The 25303-nt window shown below is 37.5% G+C and overlaps 1 protein-coding gene across 3 annotated transcripts in view; it reads left to right on the top strand.

Moving 5' to 3' along the window:
- The first annotated feature begins 2491 nt into the window (after positions 1 to 2491).
- The window catches only part of daw (dawdle), a 58692-nt gene continuing 35880 nt past the window's right edge, over positions 2492 to 25303 (top strand). Inside the window, exon 1 of one of the 3 annotated variants that reach the window (XM_067765627.1) lies at positions 2492 to 2676. The gene's annotated coding sequence lies outside the window, so the exon portion shown is untranslated. Of the gene's footprint in view, positions 2928 to 25303 lie in introns of all 3 variants that reach the window. The other 2 variants (XM_067765626.1, XM_067765625.1) reach the window with 2 other exon arrangements.

Here is a 25303-nt window from a genome sequence, read left to right as displayed (position 1 = left end):
AACGGTTTTGCAACTCAATTTGGTATATCTATTTCCTATGCTCGCTTCCGTAACGTCTCTCGGCAGCGGCCATGAATGCTTCATAACTGTTCCGCTCGTACTATGGAATAGTCTGTAAGATTTCCGCTGCAGTGCAGCAACGTTGTCTTCCGCATTCCAGTGGTTCACTGCTGACGTCTTCTCAAATTGAAGCTTGAAAGCCTGGAAAGGAACAGAACCGCCAAAGGATGGTGTTTTTACCTTTGGATTACTCGCTGAAGCTGCTGGGCGATTTAGTTGCAACAGCTCCATACGACCTTTTAAATCATCGACTTCTACCTGAAATTGAGCGATTTTTGCATCCTGCGCTTCCAGCTTTGATGTTACCCTAGCTTCCTGTGCTTCCAACTGCGAAGACATTTGTGCCACCTGCAATGATAAGCGCTCCTCTTTTTCTTCCATCTTGGATATTATACGAGTATCCTGCGATTCCAATTGAGATTTTATACGTGTCTCCTGTGATTCCAGTTGGGATGCCATATATGGGGATATTTGTTATGAAATTTCTGTTATACGTGTTTCTTGTTCTTTCAGTTGAGATGTTTGAGCAGATATTGCAGCCAAATTCATGTTCAAGTCTGTGCTCGTAACTGTCTGCGATGTTTAGTTTTTCTCTTAAATTTTTGTTGTTGTCTCGTCCCCATCAGGATGAAAGACATCATCGTCCACATTAATTCCTTCCGACTTCATTACCTCTGACGTGCTTGAACTTCGATCTTATTGCCGGTTGTATTCAATCCACGGTTCTTCTTTTTCAGTTGACTTGACTTTTTTCAGTCACTTAACTTTGTCATGTCCAAGTTGTATTCGTAATCTTCGGAATTTATTCAACAATTGCTTTTGTAATACCAATTGTAACGAGTTTAGTGAAATTCCCCTTATTCCAAACTTTCTGATAACGTTCGAATCGCTAAACTGTTGAATAAATAACTCCAATATTCAATAATGCAAAATGGTCTTTATTAGACTACTTTGAGGTACTTCACAGTAACACTTAAAGCGTTTTCTTTTCTGGCAAAAGTGTTACGCTTTTTGTACGCCGCGCAGGGGTTGTAAATATATTTTGTTCTGTTCTAAAAATCAAGTACCGCCACTACGAGGTATTTCGCTCTTTTTTGAAAATTGTTGCCTGCTCGCAACGCAAAAGCGTTTTTTTTACCCTGCATAAAATGGCGGTGTGGCAGTGCAACTCTGCTAAACCAGCTGATCTTGACAATTTATTTTCGTAACTTCACATATTTTTAGGCGAAGAAAATTGAAATGAAGGAAATAATTGCTAATGAATTTTTATTATCATTGACAGCGTGTTTGTGAAAATCAGTTAATACACGGGGTAGCCATTTACGTTCTTTGCATGCACTATAAATGTTGAAAATTTTCTCGGGTAGGAGTAACTCTATTAAGGCTTTACCATTTACTTAGGCAACAATTTATTTCAGAAAAGAAAACGCTATTATATCTCACAACCAATAGCGTGCTTAAATCAAACTGATTACTGATTACTCAGCTTGTGTTGCTTTTATACTCTCGGTTGCCTTTCTCCAAATGTCTAGACGGTTCTCCTTTTACAATCTACAACTTGGTTACCATCTATGTGCATGTGTATTTGTAGTTTATAGCCTCTCGAATAGCCATATGCATGTGTATATATATGTGAAGACTATTTCGGCTGATGACTACATGTATTTGTGCGTATCTCTCCGTTGCCTTGCATGCATGTGAGGAAATGATGATTGATTTGATGTACACAAGAGTGGCAGCTTGCTTTATTGTTGTTGGGCCTTTATTTAATAACCTTAGGGATGTGAGTATCAATTAGTTATGCTAATATTCGTCAAAATATTATATCTTTAAATGGACCCACCAATAAGTAAACCGAAATGATCAGGATAACGAGTTGAGTTGATGTGACCCTGTTCGACTGTCTGTCGTACGTATGTTGAACGTAAACTGGTCCTTAAATTTTTGAGATATCTTCATACAATTTGGTGAGCGGTAAACTTTGCAAATTTTCTCCACATCACTTATGATGTAGTAATTGTTTCGTTTTGGTGTGAACATCCACCTATCATGCGTAAAACTTAGATGTTGTTTAGCTGATATAATGAGCTTATACGACTTTTGTTTGAATCAAATTATCAAAAATAGCTCCTATACCTAGCAGCATAAAACTTAAATCTCATAATGATTATTTAATAGGCTTTTACCGTTTGAGCTTCAAATAAATTTCGCCATCACTATGGACCAATTTGGTGTGTGCCCATTCCATTCTGGTGACTTTGGTAATTTTTCTAAAAAGTTTTGGACCAAAATTTTTGTTTTTATTGGCAACCCTGTTGTCGATGATGCTGCGCATCAAGTAACAAACACACAAATTTAAATTAAGCTGTGGGGCACTAATGTCCAACAACTACAAGGGCAACAATCTGAAATATTATTCACTCATAAGAGATCCTAGAGTTTGGACGTGTTTTGTTATAATTTCGAAAAAATATATATACATATAATCGCGAATCCGCTCAAGCAATAAGTGTATAATTCCGTAAACGGCAATAGTGTGCCCAAAATATTATGCATATTGCATATTGATAAAAACATACATAAAATAAAATTGTTATTTTGTTATATTTTAACAAGGTATAAAAGTTATAAAAAAAAACAATTTATGTAAACAAAAAAAAAATTAAAAACAAACAACAACATTTGATTGTGTTGCTTGATGAGAATTCGTGTCTATATTACATTTGTGAATTTTGCAAAAAAAAAGAATAATAATAATTTTTCTACTGAAAATAATTGTAGGTATATACCTACTAACATAAAATTGTGCATGTGATATTCCATTTTGTGCGCGTGCTGAATTTTTTATAACAAAACCACTTTATTTGGTGAGTGGCAGTGTTTTTGGAAAAAATGCCCAAACATTTATTTGAAAATTCCTCATTTCTTACTATTTTATTTCGAGCTAGCTATTAACCGTTACTTCGTATATATGTGTGGAACTTAAAATAAAGTACCTCCTAACTTTAATTTTAATAGAAAATTTGGGATTGTGTTGTTACCACCCTTTTTTGTATTCAACATGAAATCAACAAAAATTTAGACTAATATTACATTTTTTCTGGCCTAAAATGCGTACTTCCAAATGAGTCATTTGAAAGCGTTTCCACTGGCCTCATTCGGATCTCGCTTATGCTGCAGTTACCCATGAACGTACGTACAAAGAACGTGTCAGCTGACACGTCCTATCTTATGAATGTGCAGTGCAATAAGTTGGTTACAAGGTATATGGTGAATTTTAATTTTTGTTCTATCTTTCGCGGCACCCTCCTAAAATATGCCAATAGATCAGAAAGTGATTATTGCGAAGTTCCAGGCCAATCCGATAATGTTAGCACGTGCCTCATTGAGGTCAAAGTTAGGAAAAACAGCGATTTTTCAGAAAAAATTTTAGTGTTTCGTCAGTATATGCCAGGAACTTCACTCGTATACCATTCGATAGGTAATTTTATTTGTATTAATTTTGATATCGATAATATTTTTATAAAATGGTTATTTTTAGCAGTATTTGGCATTTATCCTATCATCTTAATCTTAATGCGGCCACCTTGATCGGATAAATGCCAAAAACTGCTAAAAAACCCGTTTTATAAAAATATTATTAAGATAAAAATTAATACCAATAATTTGTTTACACTAATTTGCTTTCTGAAAAATCGGTGTTTTTCCTAACGTTGACTTCAATGAGACACGTGTTAACATTATCGGATTGTCCTGAAACTTTGCAATAATCATTTTCTGATCTATTGGCATATTTTAGGAGTGTGAACCGAAAGATAGAACAAAAATTAAAATTCACCATATACCTCATATAACTCACCGACGTGCAACGCACGTACGTACGTAGCCCGGAACGTAGAAATGAAAACAATTTTGATTTTTTCCGTAAGAACGTATCAGCTGATCGCTCTCTCACTAGACAGAGTTGCCTAGTAAACTTTTGTGCGCTAATTTTTGACCGTTTGCAGTTTTATGCAAAAACACCTAATTAAAGTTTGAAAAATTGTTAAAATAATTCGAAATAATTATGTAAAAGTGCAGATTATAAATATATAATCTATTTATATTTATTTAATAGTAATTCGGCGGCGGCCGTCAAACAGTGTATTACTTTCATGTTGTAGAAAATACACTGGTTTACAGCCAAAATGCACCAGATACGCCATTATGAAATGCCTATGTAAAATCACCCCCTGATTCCGAAAATCAAGGTTATTTTTAATTCTATGGTAACGTTTTTGAGATATTTACGAATAACCGTTTACAAAAAAAAAAAAAAATAAAAATTGGGTCCACTTAATGATATATATCTCAAGAACGAATTGAGCAATAATAATTAATAAAATTTGCTATAAACTGTGCATACAATACTTCTTGCTAGGCCCTGCAGATTCAAAGATAACGAACAATCATTACGGATTTTTATTATTTTTTTTTTGTAAACATATAAAAAAATTTGTACTTTGCGAGGAAGGATGTCGAAAACTTTTTATTTTTTTGCAGATTTTTTTCTCTCTAAGCTCTGTTTTATTACAAAAAAATTAGCTTTCTTTCATTGATTGGGATCAGGGGGTGATTTTACATAGGAATTTAATAATGGCGTCTCTGGTGCAGAAAAAAATTTGGGATTTGTGATCCAGTGATATTAATTAAAAAAAGTATATCATTGAATTTCAAAAATTCTTTTGAAATTCTATTTAGAAATACGTAATTAAGCGAAAAAGTAAAAAACTAGGAAATTTGAACTAAGTTGAATCGACTAACGGAGTTTTATTTGGAAGCATATCAATTGAGAAAAAGTTTTAACTTGAATTTTTGCCATTGAATGTGCTGGCCTTCTGTGAGTTATACTTCAATTGCTAAAATATAATATTGTTTTTATTTTCTGAGGTATGCTAATTTTAGTAAATATACATTTTTGTGATTTCAATTGAACAGGAATTAGTTTTTCATGTTATAGTGGGATAACGTTAAATTAAGTAAAATTTTTTAAATGTTTTGAATTCATAAGACCAGAGATCTCGTTATCCGCATTTATCCGCTTCAGTTTTTATCTAAACTTGTTTGCTACTCTTCGTATAACTAAAATAGTACAACTTTAGCTGCATGAAAATGCAGGTTTTCATGTAATATTTTGTTTTCGGGAAATTTGGCAATTTCAAAGGACGAACTTTTCGAGATTCGGTTTAAGCAAAATAAGGCAAACGGAAAAAATTACAGCTCAAAGTTATGCAATAAAAAAAAGCCGTTTCAAAATTTGTGAGTGGAAAAGTTGCAGATATATTTTAAAGATGAAGGGATGAACAGTGATATCTTTTTCGGAAGCTAGTCATCAGTCGAAAAGGAAAAAGTTATCACATTTGATAAGAAACTATTAAAAAAAAGAGTTGGCTTTTGCAACTGCTTCTAGCTTGAGGTTATCAGGTCAGCGAGATGCAGCATTAATGGTAGAAGCTATCACCAAAAATGCAGACGTAACTAAAATATAACATGCCCTTACTCGTCCAGGATCAGTGATAGTTAAATATACTCCAGAAGAGGCAGTAGCTCTATACATAAATCGAAACTTTACAGTTAAAACTGATTTAGAAATACGATCTGGAGATAAATAAAGTTATGCTGACATTTACCCAGCATATGAATTCATCAGAAAAGAAAAAATTGCATGCTATCCTCAAAAAGAATCCATGCTTATAACTAATCTGTCAGCGGCAGTCCACCTGCAAGCGTTGGTGGACAAAACCCTTGAAGGAACGGAAAAAAAGATTGTTGAAGAGAAACAAAAAAATATTTAAAGAAGACATGGGGTTATTAGTAGATGTTCCAAAACAAGGCTTTGGGACGACCAATGATGGCAATACAACCAGACGTTTTTCCAACGCCCTTCAAATGTTGCGGAAGTAACGGGAGTTGACGAAAATCTAATTAAGCGATTTGATGTCATACTTCAAACAATGTCATGTGGATTCGCCGTTGACTACAAAAATATTTTTAGATTTATACCCATAGTATTACATGCCATCGAGCATTCACAAAATATTGATTCATGAGGCAGACATTATTAAAGCATTACTCAGAGGAAGTGCTGGAAAAAAGAAATAAAGATTTTAAGAGCTACAGGCAAAACATTATAACAAAGAAGTCTCGTAAATATACAATGGAAGATTTATTCAATATTTGTTTTTTGTCGTCGATCCCCTAATATACCCTACTTGAGAAAAGAACTCGAATAAATTTAAGGCAAATTAGACAAACATACGCACATACGAGCGCTGCCCCCGTCATGATATAAAAGTCGTGCTTGGCGACTTTAACGCCAGGGTGGGCAAAGAAGGTGTTTTTGGCCCTACAGTCGGAAAGTTCAGCCTACACAATGAAACTTCTCCTAACGGACTGAGGCTGATTGACTTTGCCGGTGCTCGAAACATGGTCATATCAAGCACGAGGTTCATGCATAAAAAGATGCATCAAACTACATGGCTGTCTCCTGATCGAAATACTCGCAATCAGATCGATCACGTTGTGATAGACGGACGGCATGCCTCGAGTGTTTTAGATGTGCGAACGATCCGAGGACCTAACATCGATTCGGACCATTATCTCGTTGCAGCCAAAATACGCACCCGCCTCAACGCGGCTAAAAACAAGGAACAAAAAACACAAGGAAAGCTAGACGTCGAAAAGCTTCAATCACAACAGACTGCCAATGATTTCGCAACTCGACTCTCACACCTGCTCTCTGAGGGCACAACTCATCCTGAAGGAATACAGGAGCAGTGGGAGCATATCTCCAAAGCACTTCATACTGCCGCCGAGGAAAAAATTGGTTACCGGCGGCCACGAAAAAACAACTGGTATGATGAAGAATGCCGCGTTGCAACCGAACGAAAAGACGCTGCCTACAGGGCTACGTTAAAAGCGAGCGCGACAAGAGGAGTGTGTGAACGCTATCGTGAGTTGAAAAGGGAAGCGAGACGCCTTTTCAGGAAGAAAAAAGCAGAAGCAGAAAGGCGTGAGTGCGAGGAGCTTGAGCTGCTAGCCACCAGGAATAACGCCCGAAAATTCTACCAAGAAATACGGCGACAGACGGAAGGTTTTAAGACCGGGGCAAACTCCTGTAGGAATGAAAACGGCGACCTTGTAACTGATGTGCAGAGAGTGCTTAGATTACACTTCTCTGCTCTCCTAAATGGAGGCAGCAATTCACCGCGCAGAGATGAAGAACCCGATCCCGCAATCGATGATGATGGAATATATGTCCCCCCGCCCGATTATGACGAAGTTAGAATAGCAATAACCAGATTGAAAAACAACAAGGCCGTGGGCGCTGATGGATTGCCTGCGGAGCTATTCAAGTTCGGCGGCGAGGAGTTGGTAAGGCGCATGCAGCAGCTTCTTAGCAAAATATGGGCGGACGAAAGCATGCCCGACGGTTGGAATCTAAGTGTTCTTTGCCCAGTCCACAAGAAGGGGGATACTGCAAAATGCACCAACTATCGTGGAATCAGCCTTCTTAATATCGCATATAAGGTTCTTTCAAGTGTATTGTGCGAAAGATTGAAGCCCACCGTGAACCGGCTGATTGGACCTTATCAGTGCGGCTTCAGACCTGGTAAATCTACCATCGACCAGATTTTCACAATGCGCCAAATCTTGGAAAAAACCCGTGAAAAGAGAATCGACACACATCACCTCTTCATCGACTTTAAAGCCGCCTTCGACAGCATGAAAAGGAGCTGCCTATATGCCGCTATGTCTGAATTTGGTTTCCCCGCAAAACTTATACGGCTGTGCAAAATGACGCTGAGCAACACCATCAGCTCAGTCAGAATTGGGAAGGACCTCTCCGAGCCGTTCGAAACTAAACGAGGTTTCAGACAGGGTGACCCCCTATCGTGCGATTTCTTTAATTTGATGCTGGAGAAAATTATACTAGCTGCAGAACTTAACCGCACTGGAACAATATACTATAAAAGCGTGCAATTACTGGCATATGCTGATGACATTGATATCATCGGCCTAAACACCCGCGCTGTTAGTTCTGCTTACTCCAAGCTGGAAAAAGAAGCGGTAAAGATGGGTTTGATGGTGAATGAGGACAAAACGAAGTACCTGCTGTCATCGAGCAAAGAGTCAGCGCATATGCGCCTTGGCAACCACGCTACTGTTGGCAGCCATAATTTCGAAATAGTAAAAGACTTCGTTTATTTGGGAACCAGCATCAACATTAGCAACAACATCAACACTGAAATCCAGCGAAGAATCAATCTTGCCAATAAATGCTACTTTGGACTAGGTCGGCAATTGAAAAGTAAAGTCCTCTCTCGGCGAACGAAAATCATACTCTACAAGTCACTTATCGTACCCGTCCTGCTATATGGGGCAGAAGCATGGACCATGACAACAGCAGATGAAGCGGCTTTGGGAGTGTTCGAGAGAAAAGTTCTTCGAAAGATTTATGGACCTCTACGCGTTGGCGATGGCGAGTACCGAAGAAGATTTAATGATGAGCTGTACGAGCTATACGCAGACATCAACATAGTCCAGCGAATTAAAACGCAGCGGCTGCGCTGGCTAGGCCATGTTATGCGAATGAAAGATGATGCTCCGGCCAAGAAAGTGTTTCTATCGGAACCCGCCTATGGAAGCAGAGGTAGAGGGCGGCCCCCACTCCGTTGGAAGGACCAGGTGGAAAACGATTTAAACTCCCTTGGTGTGACCAATTGGCGCCGGTTGGCGGAGCGAAGGAGCGACTGGCGCGCCTTGTTGGACGGCCATAACCGTTTAGACGGTTAAGCGCCAATTAAGTAAGTAAGTAAATTAGACAAAGAAGTACTTTAGCTATTGTCAAACCCAGAAGCAAATTTTGATCAAGGCTCCGACATCTCGGACCTATATGAAGAGTTCGACTTAAGTTTCAGCGATTAACATAACGTTATCGACTTAGATTTTTTTGATTTTGATTACATTTATTTAAGTTTCTTGCAATTACTTATTACTACATACAAAAATATGCTTTTCTTCACCATAATACGTTTTCTCTAATGAATTTTTTTAACTTTGATATAAAGCCTTTTACAGCATCAAAAATTAAAATAGAAAAAGTTGATGGTTCCATAAGCATGCATTCAAACAGGTCAATGGCAAAATTTTTTTCGTTGCCACTACGGGCATACATTTCACTCAAATGTGTGTACGGACTGCATACGTATACGTTCAAAAAATTAAGCAATCAAAATTTAATACTTTTTTAATACAAGTAAATACTGTAAAATAGAGCTACCGTGAAAGTGAGGTTGTGTTGTTGACATCACCTTTATTATTACATCATGGGTAGCGCAATTTGTATGAGGAAATACGCCACATTTGCAATTTTTCATCCAAAATGACGCATTTGGTGCCATGTAAGTGTGACATAAAGTGATTTTGACTTTAAAACTTCATGCTCTAAAAGTTTCCTAAAATTCTAAATAAAAATTTTGATATTTTCATGAAGATTTTTGATAACTTCACATGCTTGAAATTCCATACATCTTTTTCGTTATACAATTCGTTAAAGTTTTTATTTTAATTAACAAAAACAAAATTTTTTTTTGAAATTTGCAAATCGTTTTTGTTGCAATTTTCTTATTTGTTTTATGCATTTGGGTATATATTGTACCATTTCTTCATACACCTGTTTTAGGAATCAAAACGCAGCGATATCGGTGCTTGTACTTACGTAAAATAATGCTTTTTTACATTCCTTATTTATTGGTGATGATCACGCACTGATATCATGCTGAATATTTGGGAGCTGCATGATAACAACGTGATTTCTCAACCCGATACTAAAAACGAAAAAATTGTTGTTCTTCGGTATTTTTCGTTGTTTGTGCTCTATCTAAGCTTATTTCAAGAGTATTAACATTTTATACTCATGTATATATATTTTTATAAGTTAAGTACCAACTGATAATGTGATATATGCAATGTTTTTGAGAGACGCATATGCGAACGAGGTTATACATATATAAATTCGTCAAATACAGCACACGAAGTCCTTGCGCCGATACAAATAATAGATGTTGTTGCAATTTAATGTTGAAATTTTATATTTTATTTTATAAAAAGAGCAGGGTTCGTATTTTAACACACTCACTGAACTCAGTGCTCATACACATGAGCTGTACTTAATTGAAAAAATATTGAGCACACAACTCGTGTGTGTGTGTTAAACGGAATAAAGCGCATGAGCACGAGTGTGCTCTTTGATTCTGAATTTTTATGCACAAGCTAGTGATACATTGGCGCATATAAATGTGACGAGAGCAGTTCAACGGATGCATATGATGAGTATGCTCTGATTGCACCATATATCAAAAAAAGAGTGGCCTGGACATATTTGATTAATATGCTGATCGTGAATACCTTAAGAATGAACCTTGACAAGAGTTGTGATTTTTGCGTTGCACCAATGAAAATACCACGGGATTATTAATTCTACAGAAGTTCAAATTCTGATGAAAAAATGCCAATGAGAAGCTGACTTTAGCACTTTTGGTGCTTCCCCTTCTTTTACCTGGAGTCTAGCCTATTGCCAGGTAAAATTTGTGTGCGTTTTAAATAGAAACTTACGCTCACGGCGTTCACTTTTATGTTTTTATGACTACTGTGTGACAGAAATCTCTGTAATATTGTAACGAACTTTGGGAAATTCTGATTATTTTATACCTTCTGATATCGTCTGAAGTTGTAGTACTTCACAATTACAATACTCTTGTACTTCACTCACGAGTTAAAATCAAACTGATTCCTTATTCCTGAACTCGCACTGCTTTGAAAATCTCGGTTACCTCGGTCACTCATTTCACCTAAGGTTTAGACTTTTCACGAACAGCTGCTTATATATTTCTCCTTTATGTATCTAATGTTTATGTTTCTCTTCTAGTTATATGCGTGTGTATGTGTGAGTAACAACTTCTGCTCTTAGCTGCCGGCAAAAAATGCGATTGGTCTAGCATGAATCCGCGAGTCACAAAGGAGTATGCGACTAATGGCAGTTTTGATCTCTTTGTATGCGTTAGGTTAGGTTGAACTGGCCGGCCCATGAGGACCTCACATAGACCGAGTGAGTCCGTAGTGTTACCAGAAGTTTGTTTTAACGACCAAACTGAAAAACCCTATCAAAACCAGGCCCTATGCTATAAAATAGCTCCGTCCTCTTGGCAAATACTAAAAGCTTCCTAGGACTTAAGCTTGCTGCTTCTAGATCTGACAGCTGTATCACTCCTAATAGCTGGATTCTTAGCTCGGCAAGCGCAGGCCACGAGCACAGAACGTGCTCGATTATTTCCTCCTTCAACCCCCACTTTCTACATTTGCTATCGCTCACCAAGCCCAATTTTAAGGCATGTGACGCCAGAAGGCAGTGTCCAGTCAGAATGCCCGTCATGAGTATACAGTCCTCTGTTTTTAATGATGGAAGCAACTTTGTTAGTCTAAGGCTGTAAGACCTACACATAATCGTTGACAGTTTACAGCCCTGCGCTTGAACCCACACCTTTTCCGCTTGGTCGATCATGTGCACCTCTCGCCTTCGCTTAATCTCGCCTAGTCTAATTGGGACGTCAACGGAGGAAGCTTCAAGTGATTAGCCATTTTTAGCTAGTTCATCTGCTTTTTCATTCCCATCTATTCCCATATGCCCTGGGAGCCGATATACATAGATGTATGCTTCTCCCTATCTCTATTTTCTCCAGAGATTGCTTACACTCTAAAGCGTGTGCATTATATTCGTTGAACTGTTCCCTTTTGTTTAATCATGTCCTATAAAGAGACTAATTGTACCCATTTATACCCGAACCTGAACGATAGGATCATTTTCCTTTTTACCCAAATGGGAACAAATGAAGACTTATCCCTTTTATAACCAAATATTGTTCGTTTTCATATGGTACGGTGTTATGTACATTTTAAATGCAATATTAAAACTTTCAAAATATTGTTAAATACTGTAACGAATTTAGTGTAACTCCGCTTATTTTACACCTTCTGCAAACGCTCGAATCGCTAAATTGTCGAATAAATAACTCCAATATTCAGTAATGCAAAATAGGCTTTATTAAATGACTTTGGGAGTAGTACAATTAAACTTCACTTCGCAACTGTTAGCGCGTTTAAACCAAACTGACTGATTCCTCAGCTTAATATGCTCTTATACTCTCCGTTTTCTTGTTCATCCACATGTCCTAAGGTCTAGTCGTTTCGCCAAACTGTATTCCAGAACAATTGTATCATTTGCTTGGCTATAAGTATTATTGGTTATTAGTTATATACTTGTATGTATACCAATTTGTAGTATATGTGTTTCTCATGGTCATATGCGTGTGAGCACTACTTCGGCTGATGACCACAAGTGTGTGCCCGTAATATCTCTATATCTCTTCGTTGCCTTGTATGTATGTACCTGTACATGTGTGGCTCGCTTCGATGTTTTTTTCTGTTGTTGCGCGATTATTTACTTATTACTTAGTAACAGCTTAGAGATGGTAATATTCGTCACACTGCCCTCCACCTAAGTCTGATGGTCCCGAACAGACAAATTTTCTGATCTAAACGCTGCCAGTCTTTCCAAATGTACCACTTTCATTTTGTTTCGCGGTTTGCAAATGGTTTGTATGCGGTAAACTACATCGTTGATCCGTTTTACAACTTTGTAAGGGCCTTCCCAATTACACTGCAATTTCGGGGACAATCCTTTTTTTCGTTGTGGGTTGCATAGCAGCATCAAATCTCCTTCCCGAAACCCTTTCGAATTAATAGCTTTATCATATCTGGCTTTCAACTTGTCACTCATAATCTTGCTTCGTTGTCTTACAAGATCATATATTTCCCCTATCTCTTCCTCCAAGACAACAGTGGATTTCTTGGCATTTCTCTCCGCATCGGCATTTATCCAAAGCTCCAAATCAGCTGGCAGTCGAAGGTCATTGCCAAAAATTACTTTTGTGGGGGTTTGTCTCATGCACTGCCGATCGGTAAGAATAATGGTATGCGTGTATCCCACTCTTTATGGAACTTGTCCACTACTTTCCTTAACTGCTCCTCCAATTTTCTATTGAATCGTGCCACCATACCATCGGACTGAGGATGCAATGCAGTTGTCCGTGTTTTTCGAATGCCCAATGTTTTACACATTTCTTGGAACACAGCTGATTCAAAATTTCTCCTTTGGTCAAAATGTAACTCCATTCGTACACCATACCTTGCAACCCAATTGTTTATGAACACTTCTGCTACTGTTTCCGCTTCTTGATGTGGGATTGCGTATACCTCTGGCCATTTGCTGAAATAATCCATAACCACCAGTACATATTTGTTTCCACAGTTGCTAGTAGGAAATGGACCTGCGAAATCCATAGCGATCCTTTCAAATGACGTACCTGAGTTATATTGATCCATGTGGCCATGACTTCGGGTTTTGGGCCCTTTCGCTCTGCTGCAAACCTCGCAGTTCGCAATCCACTCAGTGACCGACTGACGGCAACCAACCCAATAGAATCTCCGGTTAATCCTCTCGAACGTCTTCGTGATTCCCAGATGACTTCCACTTGGACCATTATGTAGCTCGTTGAGACCGTCAGGAATCCTTTTCCTGGGGACAACTATCATTTTCCTCTTACATTGACCATCTTCACTCTCCCATACTCGATGCAAGCACCCGGATATCAACTCTAAACTGTTCCACTGTGCCCAATATGACTTCCCAATAGGACTCTCTGCTGTCATCTCCTCTCTATTTGGTCTTTCGTTTCGTTCGAGCCCTTGCATAATATGTATCTTTTAGCTGACACTTCTTTAGTTGTTCCTTGTCCCATTCATCCTTATACTGTTTTCACACAGACGGCTTATTGAATAATAAAGGCAGTTTTCTACATTAAGACGCTTATTGAGCTCAATCTTCCCTACAAAATTCGAATCTATTATTATTTCATTAGTAGCTAATCGAATGCCTAATGAAGTCAAAAGCACAATGCAACTCTGTTGGCAGCGTTCCGCTTCCGTTTCCGCTTCTTAGTTTTCAAAGCAAATGTCATTGTCTGCATGGCGGAACCATACAAGGTAGCCGCATCGAACAGCTGATTATAACCTTTTTTATTTGATTTGATACATCAACTACCGGCGCAGTACGATTTTGACATTTGTCCATCGAATTTACAAGTACGTGGAATTTTTTTTGTTTGTAGGTATGTCACCATGCTCCCACGCTGTATCGTTCCGCCATGATTGTCTGTCTCATCCTTCATACTAATCGAGCAGTTACTTCTGTGTGAAAGCAAAAAATTTACGATTTCATTAGCAGGTGAAATGAGATCATTAAGTTTCTGTGTGAAAACAGTATTACACGTTATATTCATTAGCCGGATCTATAATGTCTTCTTTAGCCTCAGCCTTTGAACAGTGTTTGCATTCCAGATTACATGGTCTTCGTGACATTTCATCAGCATTTCCATGGGTACTACCTTTTCGATGCTCAATGGAAAAATCGTAGCTTTGTAGTCGCTCGATCCACCGTGCCATTTGTCCTTCTGGATTACGGAACTGCAGAAGCCATTTCAACGCTGCGTGATCGATCCTGACGTGGAATCGCTAGCCGTAGAGGTGCTTGTGAAAATGTTTAATGCACTCTACCAATGCCAACAGCTCCCTCCGTGTAACGCAATGGTTCCTCTCTGTTTTTCCAATGGATCGGCTGTAATATGCAACTACCTTCTCCTGTCCATCGACCAGTTGTGATAAAACGGCTCCTATAGCATATCTACTCGCATCTGTATCTAGAATAAATATTGCTCCTGGAATCGGATATGCCAACATTGGGGCAGTGCACAAACGCTATTTCAATGTGTGAAAAGCTACTTCTTGCTCCTTCTTCCATTCAAAAGCTTTATTTTTTCTTGTAAGCTCTTGGAGGCTATGGGCTACACTGGAAAAGTTTGGTACAAATCGGCGGTAATATTTGCATATCCTAAGAAAACTTCTCAATTCATGTAGATTCTGTGGTCTTGGCCAATCCTTTACAGCATCTATCTTTTGATTCGCAGTTCAGATGCCCTATTTCGTTACCTTGTGACCCAAATAACTTACTTCCTTTTTAAACAGCGAACACTTTTTGGGACTTTGTTTAAGACGAGCGCCAGCTATTCTCTGGAAAACTTCCTCTAATTTCTTAAGATGCTCTTCAAAGTTCTTTCCCAATACGCTGATGTCGTCTAGGTACACCAAGTACGTTTTCCAATATAGTCTTTCAGTATCTGATCCATGAGTCTTTCAAAAGTAGCTGGTGTATTACATAGTCCAAAGGGCATTACTGTAAACTGCCAAAGACCATCTCCGACATTGAAGGCTGTTTTCTCCCTGTCTTCCTCCTTCACCTCCACTTGCCAGTATCCACTTTTTAAGTCCAGTGTGGAAAACCATTTTGTACCAGATGGCGAGTCCAGAGTATCGTCAATTCTTGGCAATGGGTAGCTATCCTTTTTCGTAACGTCGCTCAACTGGCGATAATCCACGCAACACCTAATTTTTCCAACCTTCTTTACAAGTACTTCCGGTGAGCTCCATGGACTAGCTGATGGTTCGATGACGCCGCTGTAACTCATTTATTGTATGATTTGACTCACAACTTCCCGCTTCGCCAGTGCAACACTACGTGGAGCTTGACGGATCGGCCTCGCCTCTCCAGTGTCAATTTGATGTTTCATAACGTTGGTGCGGCCTGGTTTGGAGCCATTTTAGTCAAATATGTTCGCGTACTTTAGGATCAGTTGTTTTGCCTTACTCTGATAGTCTTTCTCTAGCCCCTCCGTCTATGCCGTGATGTCATTTGAAAGAGCAGTATTACTAGTTGAAACGTGTTCCTGGAGCTTTTCACAGTTAATAACTACTTCAGCCTCTTGGCATCTTCCCAATATAGCTCCTTTGGTCAGTTTGAGTGTTGACTTGAACTCATTGAGTACTCTTACCGGAATACGTCCATCTTGTTTTGTGATAGCCAAGGTTTTTCCTACAAGTACGCTCGGTGTTGATCTGTTTACTGCTTCGACAACCCACAATTTGTTTGTCCCACAATCTCCATCAACCTTTGCCTAGATGTCTGCTTCTGATTTTGATGGTATTTGGTGACTCTCTTCCACCAGCACTCGTTTACCGCTGTAGCCTCCTTCGTAGCCGAAATTAAGTGGCACATCCATGTTCTTATATCGCATCGTCTTGCTTTGCATATCGATCTTGATGCCTTGGTCGATTAAGAAGTCCACTCCAATTATACTTCTCCAATTACCTGGGTGTCCTCTCCCGTGGCTGTACGTAATATTGCTCCAAGCAATGGTCTTATCTTCTTGTTGACTAAATCTGATCGAATGATGGAATGAGATGCACCCGTACTACAGTCAGTAAACGTTCCTTTCGTTTTTCTGCTGCGTTCCTTTTAATGCTTCCAAAATTGTGTCTACCCAGTCTGACCTTTCCACTTCCACGCGATGAGCATCTTTATGCGGGCTTACTCAAAAGTGACGCTGTTTCCTGAGTCAATGCATGGGATGCCGTTTCAGCAAATGTTAGCTTTGGATTAGTGTATGTCGCTCGCTTCGTTTCAACATCCCGTATTCCATTAATAAAACTCTGAATCTTTACCCTTTCGGTGTATTCCACGGGTGCGTCCGCATTTGCTAGATGGGCCAGCCTTTCGACATCCGACGCAAACTCCTGCAAAGTAGAGCTGCAAAAGTATCGATATTCGGCTTACTCGATATTTTCGATATTTAAGAGGAAGGGTATCGATATATCGGGATATATATCGAATTTTTTTATAGTGAAAAGCGCTTACTCAATTTAAGAGTAATATCAGGTATATATCAGACATTTATGTAAATACAATATGTACATGTATATATATGTAATATTGTCTTCATAACTTCGAAACGATCATAAAACACATTCTGCAAAGCTGTCTGCTATGGCAGCTTATACAGCGAAACGAGGGTATATACAAAGTTACAACACCCTTTGTCATCCACTATGGGGAAAGGTCGAACGTATGCGGTGACTAAACCCTAGTAGGGTGCTGTCAAAAGCATTTTTATGTGATGATGGATCTTCATGTGTTTTCTTCATATAAAAATCAATCTTATTTGGCGAGCTATGTGAATCTAAATTTGCAGTTGTGTGCGATCGTTCTATATGGTGAAACAAATTGGACGTATTACCACTAGTTTTATAACATTTTTTGTAATAGTGGCATATTGCAAAAGTATTACTGATTTTGTCAAAATGGATCCAAATGCTTGGCTTTTTACTTCGTAGCTTTTTGGCAATACAATTTTCGTCTTCCAACTCAATGATGTCTTCTGTTGCGTGCAGGGGCGTAGCCAGAAAAGTGCCTTGGGGCGGGAAGGGGGAACTTCAAAAAAAATTTTTTTTTTTTTTTTTTCAGTTAAATAAATAAAAAAAATGTTGTCTTTAGCTTTAACATTAAAGTACATGTATTTAGAATATGATATGAAAAAGGTTACATTAAAAACTCAAGCGCATGCGTCGGCTTTTCTTTGCCATTTCATCTAAAACTTCATCAACGGTAACAATTTGATCACGGTGGATGCTTAGTGATGCACAGCCATTCAATCGATTTTCACTCATCGTGTTTTTCAAATAGTTTTTAATCAGCCTAAGAGTTGAAAAAGATCTCTCGTTCGTTGCCGTTGTTACTGGAAGCGTACACAAGATTTTCAACAACATGTGAACATTAGGAAAAGCCACAGAATCGCATTCCTGTAATATTAATCATAGACAAATTGATAAAAAAAAACCGAAGTACCTCCTTCAAGAATAAGTAGAATTCATGCTTTTTGAGCCTATGCATGAGATCTAAAGTATACGTATATAAAATTCAAAAGAAAGAAACTGATCGAATAGAAAAAAATTTTATTTAAAAAAGTCATATCTACACGTAAAAAACACTAATGTGTTTTTTACATTTTAAAATGTTGAATAGTAATTCCAAATTCTGAATTGCTGAGTCTAGAAATGGGATAAAAATTTGTATACGGTAGTGATCCTCCGCGTTTTATTGAGCACTTTTTCTAGGCAAAATAAGGGGTTTCATTAGAAGAGCATACTGCTTCAACTGTCTGGTACATATTCTTTTATATGTAGCTTGTCGCCGTGACGTAAGTGCAGAAGAATCATGCAAATATTCAGACGCATGGAGTTTTCATATTTGCCTTTTCATTCCGATGAATGTAATCGCTGTTGAGGCAAACGAGCAAACGAATGAATTGATTATATTCACGCATGCAATAAGTTGGTTGATTATAAATCAATGTCGATTATGTTCATTTAAGGAAGTTGGAGGGGGTGGTTTAAACCCCCAGTACCCCATTGCCGTCGCTACGCCCCTGGTTGCGTGCATATCTACATATACGAATACATGTATATATGTAAAAAATAACGTACCTTTCACATTGAACTTTTGTAAGAATTTATCAATATTCAGAGCCACCAACTTGTTAGGTATTCATATAAAATAAACACAAATCTGACATAATGTATGTAATTTTATTTATTCATGTTTTATTTGTCTTACCAAGGTTTTAGACGCTGGTAATTCTGCCGCTAGAAAAAGGAATAAGAAATGGGAATAAAGTACTCGATATTTAGAAAGAAAAACATCGATAATCGCACCATGAACCTAGTACTCGATGTATCGATATTTATATCGATACTTTTGCAGCTCTACTGCAAAGTCTCATTAGCTTTTTGGCAACGGTTTTGCAATTCTATTTGGTAGATCTTATTCCTGTGTTCGCTTCCGTATCGTCGCACTATGGCGCCTTTTGAGTTTTTTCTTTGCAGAAATCATAACTTTTGAACTAGTGCAGATGTTTTAAAGATTTATACTGCACCTTAATGCTAATTATTTAGACTTTGGGCAATTTATAATTCCTAAAAGTTGAAAAATTGTAGAAAAAAACCGAAAAAAATAAAAAATTTGTTAAAAACTGAGGGACAAACTTTGAAATTCTTTTTACGCGTATGTATTTGAACATGAAATCGGATAAACTTATGATTTGTATGAAGGAGTGTGGCTCTACCCACTTATAATTAAGAGTTTTGTCTTAGTCGCAAGGTTATCAATCTCCACCAAACTTGATGGACGCATTACTTCTTTTAAGATGTTATACTCTTATAATAGTGAAATGTGTACGCTAGGGGATAAGTATATAAACATTGCTTGAAAATTCATTGTATAAATTTACTTACATATTTTTGAAAAATTCAAAAACCAAATATTTTAATTATACTTAACTAAGAAAAATTATTAAAAGCTGTTCAATATTATTGTATTTGAGCCAAAGATGTACACCTAGCACTGCCCACTTATGATAAACAGTCTTATATTAATAACCGCTTTACCAATTTTGTTGATTTCTGTAAAAGTTTATTACTCTTCTGATAGCCAAAGCCTAAACTTTAAAATATGATTATAATTGCTAAATGAAATAACTGTATTACTTATAATAAATAATAAACTTGTATTTATTGATTTCTTTTTTTTTTCAATAAAACAACAAAACTAAGTACTAAATAATTTGTTTGCTGTGATAGAAAAAGGTGGATCATTTATTTAGTTTTAACGTAGTCTTCGTCACTTGAAAATATATCTAACAAGGAAACCATTTCTGAGCTATAGGTGTCTGTAAGATCTTTTTGTGATCTTACATGCCTCATGGATGATATGACCGGGTCAGAAGAGATGGTCCTCGCTTTGTCTAACTCGTGAGATTTTGCAAGCGTTAGTACTTCTATATCTTTTGTAATTTATTTATATTTATTAAAATAATATCGGCCGGCACAATTTAACTGATGACGGCCATGGATTTTTCCAATATTCTGAAGCTTCATCTTTTAAACGGAGGGAACAATAGAAGCCATAAACATATTACCATCTGTAATTGTTCCATCGTCTACATTTATGCTATGTTTATACGCGCTTTGTCCTGATGATCCATCACAGCCCCATTTATTTATCAATGTTAGGCTTTTTGGCAGTGATTTCAACTTTTCTTAAGAAAAACTTTTCAAGAGTCGCATAGACGTATGATCCATTAGGTTTTGGAGCTCAACTTCAGCTGATACTTCTGTTATTTTAGCTCTTGGAGGAACTGCTTCTTTCTTGGTTTGAGTGATTTGTTTGTATCAATAATGACTCACGCAATATATTATATGTATCCTTCGATAACCCGAGATCTATAAACAGCGCCAAAGACTCTTCAGGAGTGTATCCCCTAGGTAGCGCATTTGGGGGTGTGCGAATGCTGTTTTTAATCCCTCTCAGTCGCACTGGACTTGCTAACGCAACTGCTCCCATGATATGAGGCTTGGTGTTTTCTTCGTTCTTTTTATATTTAATAGCCAATGCTTCTGAAAGATGAGTCGTGGCGATAGTTCTAGTATAATCTGAGAGCTTCCTTTTTCTTGTGCAGGTCGAATATTTTTCTATGGGGTTTGTTGGTCTTCCTCTAGTTCGATTGGTAGATGTGCTAGGCATTTCTTCGTCCAAAAATTTTTTACCAGCTAGTCAGCTTTCATGCTTACTTATAAACCTTGAAGTAGAACGGCCGACTGCTTGCCATTTTCTTTGTATTGGAATGTAGAGGAAGCCATTTTTTTCTTTCAAGTCTTCGTTGTTGCATGCTTCATTTGGTAAACCTGTCATAATAGCCTTAACGAACTCCGCTTTTGTCTTTAAAGCTTTGAACACTTCAAACAGTTTCGAGTTTTCTAGAGACATATTAAAATTTGCCATACTCGATGGCATACTAAAAAAATAGAGCTATATTTATGTTTATTTAAATAAACAGAATACTTTATTCTATAGACTCCGAAAAACGACTAATTTTGGGCGTTCTATTAAACATTGCTTTATATACTCAAATTATGGAAATGAGTTCCAGGTTTGTATATTATGCAGCTTGTAATCGAAAAATTGGTTTTATTAACAAGTTCCAACAACAAAAGTGACCGTACTAAATTCGCCTCATTCTTACCTATACCTGCTCAGGCGCGTATTTATACCCAAGGTTGCTTCACTTAATTTGATGTAAAAAGTGAAATCGCAGCTGGACGCAGGTAGACCTTATGAATTCAGGTAACTTAATGTTTAGCAAATAGCTACTGTAAATTTCACGGAGAAGTTTTTTGTCTTTTTTTATTTTGCATCAAATTTCGAAAAAGCTCCTAAAAATAGGCTTTTCCAAAACAAGGTAGATCTGAGAACTTTTATAAAAAAAAGACATTTTATGTTTTGCTTCAACCTAGAATTAATTATCTTTTCGTTGTAATACAAGAAAGCAGTAGCAGGCCGCTTTATTTAGAGACAAAACAATTTTTAATACAACAAAAAAAGAACAAAAGCCACAAATTTTTCTAAGTGTTAAAAATTAATTAACTTTGAGCGGCTCAACCTCCTAAAATATCATTTTCTCTTTAATGAGATTTATATATTCGCAATCCCTGGAAAATTCTCTATTAAATACATGTATTAGGTTTATCGAACGTTTTCATGAAATTTTCGATTTTTGCAGATATGGCAGAGGCGCCATAGTGCGTCGTTCTACAGCAACCATCAATGCTTCATAACTGTTACGTTCGTACTCTGGGATGGTCTGTAAGATCCCAGCAGCTGGTCATCTTAAAGCCACGAACAATGCAGCAACTTTATTTTCGGCATTCCAGTTGTTCGCTGCTGACGTCTTCTCAAATTGGAGCATAAATACGTGGAAAGGAACATAACCATCAAACGTTGGGGATTTTACTTTCCGAGTAGACGTTGAAGTGATTGGATGGTTCAATTGTAACTCGTGAATCCGATCTTTATCTTGTCCTTCACTAAAAAGCTTCAGCTGCTATGAAAATTTTGTTTCCTGGGCCTCCAGCTGTGTTAAGATTCGCTCTTCTTGTGATTCGAGCTGTAATGTTATGCTTGCCTCTTGCTCCTTTAATTGTTCTGCAATTTGTGACGCCTTGTGCGTTTTCTGTTCATCCAATTGGGATGCCACATTGAATGTTAAACGTGCATCGTGTGATTCCAGTTGGGATGATATTTCCAACGACATATCTGAAATGCGTGCCTCCTGTGCTTCCATCTGCGATGACATATTTGTGGATATTTGAAATGAGATTTCGAATATTTGTGACGATATTGCAGCCAATATCATGTTCAGATCTGCGTTCGCCATTGTCTGAGGTGTTTCATTTTTCTCCCCCAATTTTGTTGTCGCATCGCCATCAAGATAAAAGACATACTCTTCCACCTTAATTCCTTTTGATTTCATTGCCTCTCGTATTCGTGCCTCAAGTTCGAGCTTATTGCCGGTTGTATTCAATCCACGGCTCTCCAATTCCTTCAGTTGCTGGATCTTCAATTCACTCAAAAATTATTTTTTTGGGTATGCGTAGTGGAACTTTTTTTCCTGAGCCCAAATCCTATCGAAAAATTGATGGCGCGATTTAGGTTAATAAATCGACCCAGTCTAATGTACATACTTAAATGTTTAAATGTATGTATAAATACAATATTTATTGCCAGTCTCTGATTGGCCATATTGAGCTCAACAAATTTATGAGTGGGCGTTGTTTAATTTATTTCATATTTCTTTCTGTGTTTTGTCTATGCATTAGTATTAATAAGCCGACACTCATGAACAATTATATTGGTACACAGTTCGTAATAAAATTGTTTCCATGTACCCTTGTTTCTTATACTGTTTTCACACAGAAACTTAATGATCTCATTTCACCTGCTAATGAAATCGTAAATTTTTTGCTTTCACACAGAAGTAACTGCTCGATTAGCATGAAGGATGAGACAGACAATCATGGCGGAACGATACAAGGTGGGAGCATGGTGACATACCTACAAACAAAAAAAAATCCATGTACTTGTAAATTCGATGGACAAATGTCAAAATCGTACTGCGCCGGTAGTTGATGTATCAAATCAAATAAAAAAGGGTATAATCAGCTGTTCGATGCGGCCACCTTGTATCGTTCCGCCATGCAGACAATGACATTTGCTTTGACAAATGACATTTTTAAGCACTGAACACACCAAAAACTAAGAAGCGGAAACGGAGGTGGAACGCTGCCAACAGAGTTGCATTGTGCTTTTGACTTCATTAGGCATTCGATTAGCTACTAATGAAATAATAATAGATTCTAATTTTGTAGGGAAGATTGAGCTCAATAAGCGTCTTAATGTAGAAAATTGCCTTTATTATTCAATAAGCCGTCTGTGTGAAAATAGTATTAGGCTGACGGCACGGTGCTCGCAATAAGCTATGGCGAGAAGCAATTTTTATTTTCATATACTTTACAAGCTTGAAACGTTTCTGGCACTATGACAACTTTAACAATTTTCCATAAGAAATCATAACGCTTCTAGTTTCCTCTTTGTCGTGAGCCTTAGGCCGACTTGAAAGCGGAAAATTAAATATCTTTTATACAATTAAATCCGTATTAAAAAGATTTTAAATATTTTGTCGATCAGTAATGCTTGGTTTTCATTTGAGCACAAACTTGGCAGTATCAATGAAAACGGTCTGCCACACAACTTTAAATGCCGTGTTTTGACTACAAAGTGACAATTAAATTGACCAATAAGTGACGTTGCCAACGGTATGGCAAATATGACTCCGAAATTTCATTAGCTTACATGTTGGCAAATTATTTCTATTTTCCAAATGGCGTCCCATCAATGAACAACGCCATAGTGTGTGAAACAACGACTTCGATTCAGTAATGTGGCATAATGGCAATAATGCTTTTGACCCCAACTAACCAGCGCGTCAGCTTTAAATACAGTCGCTTGGCTAAATGAAAACGAAGCATAACTATGCCTAAAGCTTGGTTTTCTTTAGGTCAAAATTACTGATTTCAAAAACTGCCTTTAGCTGACCCGCTGGTTAGTTGGGGTCAAAGGCGTTTCCATTAAGTCATATTACTAACTCGAAGTCGATAAAGCAGTACGTGGCCGAAACCCAAGCTATATTTTTGTGTTTATTTATGTCATTACTTTCCGTTGCTTCACACGCTGTGGCGTTTTTCATTGATGGGACGCCAGCTGGCAAACTTTTTAACTCAGAGTTGACCTGACACCTGACATGAAGGGTAAAACTCTGCAAGTAGGCCTTAGACATGTAAAAATTAAGAACTTCAACGTGTGCACACCCTAATTTATTATCCAATCGCTATTATAAGAAATTGTGGAGAGAAAAATTCAGCCCATAAACAAACTACACAATCAATTACTTTATTTTTGAACAAATAGTACCGCTGCGAGACAAAAATTCCCGATATATTTTCCTATTCATTCTCAAAAATTGAGGGACTAGTTTGCGTTCAAACAGACAGAAAGCAAACGCACATGGCTAAATCAGCTCAGATCGTCATCCTTATCAATTCGGTACCCTAATTGGTGGGTCTGACTCTTCTCTTTCAATTTTGAGACAATTTTGAGAGTGAGGGTGGGAGTGGATGTGAGAATAGGAGTGAGGGCGGGGACTAGAGCAATGGTCACCATTTAGTTGAATAATTATTGGCGCCACTTCACACGTATTATTAGGGGGACTCATGATAGCATATAAACTTATAAGGTGTAAAATTATATCCATTTACACACGCGGTTATATGAACGCACCTAGTAATACTCTTGATAAACTTGATTGTTTTTCAGCTGTATTATTTCCAAAAAAATTTTTTTGATTGTTATACAAATTAAAAAATACCAAGATTAAGTGAAAAATCAAAACTAAAACGCCTTTACTTGCTGATGTTTGATACTTTTGATGAAAATGCCGTCTGTAATGTCTGCAAGGTTGCATTCCTTTGAGTTTATCGCGTTTACACAATGAAATGTGCGCGTAAATTTATACAAATTGTGTAAATGATTTTTCATACAAAATTTGACAGCTCGTGCGTAAACTAGATAAATTTATACGTTTACACACTTTATAAGGCATTTATACGGTTACATGAGTCCCCCTATTATTCTCTTTCGTCTTTATTCGGATTTAGTTGTCGCTGAACAAGCAGAGTAGCAAGGGGGGGTAAAACTATTGTTTATTTGCGCATATATTTACGAATTTAACAAACATGCGTGCATACA

Source organism: Eurosta solidaginis, chromosome 2 (assembly GCF_040869045.1).
Source record: "Eurosta solidaginis isolate ZX-2024a chromosome 2, ASM4086904v1, whole genome shotgun sequence".
Classification (NCBI taxonomy): Eukaryota; Metazoa; Arthropoda; class Insecta; order Diptera; family Tephritidae; genus Eurosta; species Eurosta solidaginis.
The sequence above is the reverse complement of the archived record's forward strand: the minus strand, read 5'-3'. Positions and strand labels throughout refer to the sequence as shown.